At 36.8% G+C, this 7280-nt stretch overlaps 1 pseudogene; it reads right to left on the bottom strand.

Annotated features, from left to right (window-relative positions):
* Positions 1-3172: 3172 nt before the first annotated feature.
* Positions 3173-3290, bottom strand: LOC111741503 (annotated as a pseudogene).
* Positions 3291-7280: the final 3990 nt, after the last annotated feature.

Genomic DNA, 7280 nt, shown 5'->3' with positions numbered 1-7280 from the left:
AAAGTGATGAGTTTTTAATATAGTGTAGTTACGGGACAAAAGTTGGAAAGGGTCCTGAATGGAGTGAGGGCATTTTACTGTCGATGGGGAATGGGGATTAGAGAGTGAGTTATTAATGGATTTCGAGGAGAAAAATGACAAAATTAAAGTAAATTGAATCTGCTGGTGTATGTAGGATGGACTACAATGGGATATTAAGGACAGCAAACCAGTAAGGTGGACACCTTATTGTCTATAAATAAAGTAATAGATGTTGTTCTAAGGTGGCAGCAATGTGAATTTAAGAAACACAAGCAGAAAAGAGATTGCAAAAGGAGAACCTTCAGAACACAGTGACTTTCCAAAACTTAGAATGTGGCATAGAGCTTTTTGGGTTCAGTGAATCAACGAATACTCTCACTGACTTATTTTGTCTTAGATTGAGTATGAGAGAAAGTGCTAGTTTTTCTTCTTTGTCTTCCTACAGAACGCATCATATTAAAATGTGTCTTTTTTATGTCTGTCAACCACATTTTACTCCGGATCATTTCCAGAGCCAATGGGGCATTTAGTTTTTTATCTTCAAGATGTTGGCTCACTGGCTGGAACTGGCTGGCACAGGAAGGTGCTTTAAGTGGTAGCTTTGTCAGCTAAGCAGGAACTGTGTTTCCATGAATTTTCTTCTCTCTATGGTTCCGGGTTAGAAGTAGGAGAAATTTACATGAAATCTGGAAGGTGGAAGTGAAGCAGTAGCCATTTTTTAATGCTCTGAAGGTTGGTGTATGTACCATGACAGCCCATGTATGTCATTGCTGATCTGCTAGTTCATCTCATTAGCATCAGGCAATACATGATAATCAGGTGCTGACAGAAGCAAGACTTTGAGAGGCTAATAATATGGCATGGAATAACTTATATGAAAGTAAGGAGTATAGTGAAGTTAGTTGGTTGCTTTTAAGTGTGGTGGAGGACTTAGAGAAAGAACATTATGAGCTCAGGCCTTTCAATTCCCAGCTTAATGTCTTGGAAGACACCAGGAAGCTCGAAGACTACCCTGAAGGAAATTCTTATCTCCTGTAGCCTCATGACTGAGATTTTGAATATTAAATAAAACATCTAAACTTGCACATGGCTAAATTACAAGACAATTAAATTGCCTATGCCACAGAGTCTCTTATGTTAAAATTAGGGCATTTATTTGGAAGGAGTAGTATCCTGAAAACTGGGTTCATATGTGCATATTCCAATGAATCTAGGGATGTTGGATGCCTAAATTTTACTGAGCCTCTTTTGCCAGTTGAAGCAGCCTTTCTATCTCCTATTCTCATCTGCAGAGGTTAGTATACCCTTGTCTAAAGAACCTGAAATGGGCCCCTAATGGTATTCTCCTTGCAGGGACTACTTTTCTTCCTCAGGCCCAATACATGAACCTTCCATTGCTTCTAGACCTATAACCAAACTTAAGTCTTGACAATTCCTGAGAGGATAAGGCACAGAGTATGACCTATGAAGTGGTACAATATAGAAGAATTGCAGGTTTTACCAATTTATATGAGAGTGAGCAAGGGAAAAATATAGGAATGGATTCTAAGTGTGTTGGAGGAGAGTGGAAGGAATAAAGTGTTGGTTTTGGATAACTTTTTCGATGTGGCTTACTGAACAGTAATTCTGGATTCAATATGTTATCTTAAGCAATTGGGCATCTCTTTAAGTCTGTTGGTTGGTTGATTGAAACCTGTACCTAAAGTCTCCTATGGAGTTGACATGCCAAACCAAAAACTAAATGAAGTAGAACTGCCAAAACTTCCTTGGTATGTTGTGGTGGAAGATATTTAAAAGCTTGGGGAGAGTTGAATGCTAGAATACATTTCTCAAGTAAGATCTGCTTATCTACCCACTGTGTTCCCCAAGAGGGTCCAGAAGGCAAAATTCCTTCACTAAGGCTATGGTAAAACATTTGTGAGGAGAGTATTTTTAAGAGTTCTTTAATATAATATCATATGCCAATTGTACTTAAAAAACAAATAAACGAACAAACAAGAAATAAACATTAAAAAAAGAGTTCTTCAACGGCTGGTCTCTGAATTCCTGCCAGTAATAAGAGTGAGCTTGGAAGAAGACCTTGAACTTAAAATGTGAATGCAGCTAGTCAACATCTTGGTTTTAGCCTGAGCAGAGAAGCCAGCCACCTGTCCAAGACTTCTGACTTAGAGAACTGTGAGCTAATAAATGGGTGTCGTTTTAAGCCCATAAGTTTATGGTAATTTGTTACGCAGCAACAGAAAACTAACACAGGTAGTAAAGGTCAAAAATAATAAATAATAACAACAACATTCCTAAAGGAATTGCAGAATTATTGTCACCATCAGGGACTTGAAAGGTGCAGAAGTGGTGATTCCTAACACTGCTTCATTCACTTTAACCTTCTTGGCTTGTAAGAATGACAAGTTCTTGAAGAATGACAGTAGATTATTTTAAATCTAATTAGATGATGATTCTAGTTGCACCTGTTGTCCAGATGTGGTTTCATTGCTATGGCAGATTGACACATCTCGTGTCATCTGGTTTGCAGCTTTTTACCTGGCAAATGCTTTCCTCCCTATAACTATTAGTAAAGACCACTGGAAGTAATTTTCTTTCAGCTGGAAGAGGTCAGGAATATACCTTTACTGTTTGATCTCAGGACTGTATCAACTTTCTAATCCTATGTCATCATCTAGTCTACAAAGTTCTTCCTCACCTTCTAGTTCACAGGGTATCACATTCTTTCCTTACATTGATTATATCATGATAAGTGGATCAGACGAGCAGGAAGTATAAATCTCTAGTTATCTGATTTAGACAGATGGTGGAAAATAAATCCCCCCAAAATTCAATTTTCACCTAATATTAGTTTCCCATTGCTGTTGTAACAAATTATCACAAACTTAGGGGCTCAAAACAAATTTATTACTGTTCTGGAAGTCTGAAGCCCTGTAATCGAGGTGTTGTCTGGGCTGTGTTCCTTTTGAAGATTCTAGGGGAGACTCTGTCTGTCTTTTCCAGCTTAACCACTTGACCAGTTACAGAAATGAAGACTGCATGCATTTATTGCCTCACGTCTCACTCCTCCATCTTCAAAGCCCAAAGCGTAGCATTTTTAAAGCTCCTGCCTCTTTCTTTCTTTCTTTCTTTTCTTTTTTTTTTTTGTTTACCCCTACAGCATCTGGTCTTCCTAGGTGGTCTCCCATCCAGTACTAACCAGGCCCAACCCTGCTTAGCTTCTGAGATCAGACGGGATCGGGCTTGTTCAGGGTAGCATGGCCTTAGGCTCCTGCCTCTTTCTGGTATGTTAATTATACCTCTATAAAGTTGATTTCCATTATCACATCTTCTGTGATTTGAACTCTCTGTCTCCCTTTTATAAGAACCCTTGTGATTATATTGGATCCACCTGGATAATACAATATAATCTTCCTATCTCAGGATCCTTAACATAATAACATTTTCAAAGTCCTTTTTAATGTATAATGTAACATATTCACAAGTTTGGGATCTTAGGATGTGGCTATCTTTGGGAGGACATTTTTTGGTTGACCACACACCACAATGAAATTTCTCAGGGTCCCTTGGCCTGAGACAGTCAGGACATCCTCTTCAAAGTGAAGGGCAAGTTGTTGCATTTGGCCTTTCCTACCACCGAGAAATAAAGATAATAATTGATGGGCCTCCTTGTATTTTGGAAAAACATGTATCTCCTTTGTGCATGCTATTACAGTAAATCATTTATTGAAAATTTGAAAAGCTACTAGTTTTAAATTGGGTTCAGACAAGAAAGAAAAGTTTAGTAATAAGTCCAGCCAGCAATGTAAGCTATGTTGCTTCCTGAACTACATGATCCAGCAGATTCCATGGTGTTTCAGGTGTCATATAGGGATGCCTTTGGAAAGCTCCCATAGGCAGATCACAGTGCAGACCCTCAAAGTTTTGGAACATCACTGTGGTAACCTCTGCAGATAATGATTATCATTTTCTTATATCCTCTTGCAAAAATCAATGAAAAATTACTGCACCCCAATGTAGGCAAGATTGCTAATGGCCCAAACCCTTCATGAATTGAGGTCTGGATCACTGTACCAAGCAAGGAACCACATGTGATTGAGGAGATTGGAGTCAGTAGTGGATGAAGGTGATTCTAAAATCCACTTGACCAGTTACAGAAATGAAGACTAAAATAGTTATGAGTATGTCTTTCTTATTTTTATATGAATATATTAATAAAATATGATTAAATAACTCAAGTCTAACTTTAAAGATAACATCTGTTTTATTCTTTTCAAGAAATGAAGACATAGGAACTGTACTTGGGAAAGGGAGTAAAGTAACCACTGTGACTCTTAGAGGCACAGTGATTAGCCAGGAGGAGAGGTTAATTAGTGCATAATGTGCACATGGAATTACAATTTAAGAATGTCTGGTTTCTTAGGGCCAGTTCCAGGTCTGGATAAGGACTATTTTATCAATCCATGCTGGTTCATAAGGACTCAGGAGGCCGTATGAGGAGGATACCACTGGCCAGAAGTGGGGCAGTTTGAGAAACAATAATGATGATGAACTCAAAGGATCAAAAAATTTGAAATATTTTAAAATCTGCAAGTCATAATAATAAAAAATATTATTCACTATTGGAGGATGCTCAGAAACCAATTCATTACTTTGGAAACTGGCAAATAAAAGAAAATAAATCAAACATCCTGGCTTTCCTATATAAACTGTACCACTGAGTAACTAAATAATAGACTAGAAGAATGATACTTCTTTCATGTTTTAAAGCTAATAAACTAAGAAGAAATGATAGATTTAGAATATTACCATTTGGTGACCTCTAATGGATTAATATAGGTAGGCATTCATCATGAACCGCTTCTGACATTACAGCAAGAGGATGCATCCTGATGAAATAGACACCACCGCCAATGAATATTCTAGCTAAAGGTAGTTCATACCAATTGATACTATCAACTTATAGTAAATAATAAATATGAAAAACTAAGTTATCTTTATAACATTTACTAAAGTAATTTTCTAAATGGTAAATTTATAAAAACTAATAAATAATAAAAATAGAGAACCATGTAAAACTATACAGAGGGATGAACTCTGTAAAAACGGGGAAACTATGGAACAAATAACCCAATTTCTTCAACAAATAAACTAAAAACAGAGAGATAGAGGGGAAACCTATAGATTAAAAGAAACAATATGGAGTTACTAAACTCATCAACTTGTGTATATTTATAATGAGTAAATGTGATATGTTAATTATATCTCTATAAAGTTGGTTTTAAAGAAAGGAGAGACTTAAAATAATATTAATCCATGATCAGGCCTTATTTGGATCCTAATTCAGTCAAACAAACATTAACCAAGAATTGATATTTAAGACAGTTAGATATTTGAACATTTATAAGATAGTTGATTTTAACAAATTATTAATTTTATTCTGTGTGATAATGATATTGTGGTCATGTTAAAAAAGAAAAAAAGAACCTTTAATTTTTGGAGCTGTATACTGAAAAATGAAAATAAAAAGTTCAATTTCCAAATTTAAAATGTATATGTTATAACTATGTTTTGCAGTACCAGAGTATCACAGAGAGTAGGTGCGATGTTTCATGGATTTTAAGAAATTTCAGTAGGGCCGTTCCTTTTCTGGGGTTTAAGGAAAGACTTCACAGGCTTCCTCAAATTTAGCCTGCTATTTCACTATCATGCCAGTAGGTGAAATGCAGTTCTTGCTATGCTGGCTCAAATTTTGCTGTGTCCTGTGATCTCTGTCTCAAGGCACTGTTCGCTGTTAATGAAAAGACCCACTGCTTGTTCAGAAAAGTATTTTAAATATAATACATATCACCCCAAATAGAGACAAAGATCAAGTAGAGAAAATAAACTTATTTAGAGCCACCTTATTTCCTCTACGAAGCATTTTCTAATTTGGGTAATTGAAAAGCTATTTAGAGTCACTTAGATTTCACAAATGCTTTTTTTTTTTTAATTTGTATTAAATAGAATGCAAACTTTATTAGGGGACATTTATTCCCTAGAAGCTTGAAAAAATATATTTTAATGTATTGGTTGATGCATGGTTGGAACTGCATAACTGTGACTGAATTTATATCAAAGAAGTAGGTAATTTTATGATCATTAATAATGGTTGTAGCTATGCAGGCCAAGATGATGATATGGGTAATTGAATCTTATGCTTCAGAGCACAAAGTGATTGCCATGAAGTCAGAGAAAAATGTCCTGCTCCATGTAGAGCATTATCCATTTGAATACATAGGGAGAGGGAGATGAAGAAAGATCACCTTTTTCTGAGACACGAGGAACTTTGTGCAGAGAAACATCTCGTTGGATAAAACAGTGGCACTGGTTCTGCATTAAAATGCATCATAATTTCCCTTCAACTTGTGTTATGTGGTACTTACCGGTAGGGTCATGTCAAACTTACAGTTATGTGAGTGACAGGTTTTGCCTGGCATGTTTTGAGCAGGCAAGAAAACAGTGGCCTGAAATATACACAGAAAGAAAGGAAGTGAGAAGGGAATGGGGGAGGGAGGGAGGGAGGGAGGGAGGGAGAGAGATGGCTTTTAAAGTTACAGCGCCAAAGAGAACTGAGAAATAAATTTTGAGCCAAAAAGTACTGGCGCTGCCAAGTAGAAACAAGAACAAGACACCTGGTCCTTTTAAAAAGGACAACTAGTAGGCAAAAATTCAGTATTTTTCTTTGACTGGTGGCAGCTCCTATAGAACAACATCTTGCCTTTGATTCCTCCCAGCAAGGAATGGCAGTAATACATGCAGTGCTTGAGCAGCTTTTCACTAGAAAACATGGCCTTCCTTCCTTCTCAGAAAGCTTAGTAGACAAAATATTTACACATTTTCCTTTCACTCAAACACTTTTGAATCACGCACTGTGCCTACATGCCCCAAGAGAGAAAAAATAGAGGGAGCACTCCCAGTTTCCCCACACGTTGATCCACTTCTTCCCGTGGGAAGTGAGTAAGCTTTTCAGTGGCAAGCCAAGTTTAGCCACAGATAGAAAGCCACATTGTTTAATCTGTTTTATCGATCATAAAAATGTCATTTTGATCTTCATCTGCCTATCTCCTGTGTCTTGTTTCTCCATTAATTCCAGACTTGAGAGAAGAAAAGGGGTGCACTAAATTCTCAATACCCAGGACTGGAAAAAGTAACAATAAGCAATATGGTATCTACCTTGCATTACTGTGTGCCTCACAGTTTATTTTTTTTAGCTCATC

The sequence above is a fragment of the Pteropus vampyrus genome, unplaced genomic scaffold (genome assembly GCF_000151845.1).
Source record: "Pteropus vampyrus isolate Shadow unplaced genomic scaffold, Pvam_2.0 Scaffold3, whole genome shotgun sequence".
Classification (NCBI taxonomy): domain Eukaryota; kingdom Metazoa; phylum Chordata; class Mammalia; order Chiroptera; family Pteropodidae; genus Pteropus; species Pteropus vampyrus.
The sequence above is the reverse complement of the archived record's forward strand: the minus strand, read 5'-3'. Positions and strand labels throughout refer to the sequence as shown.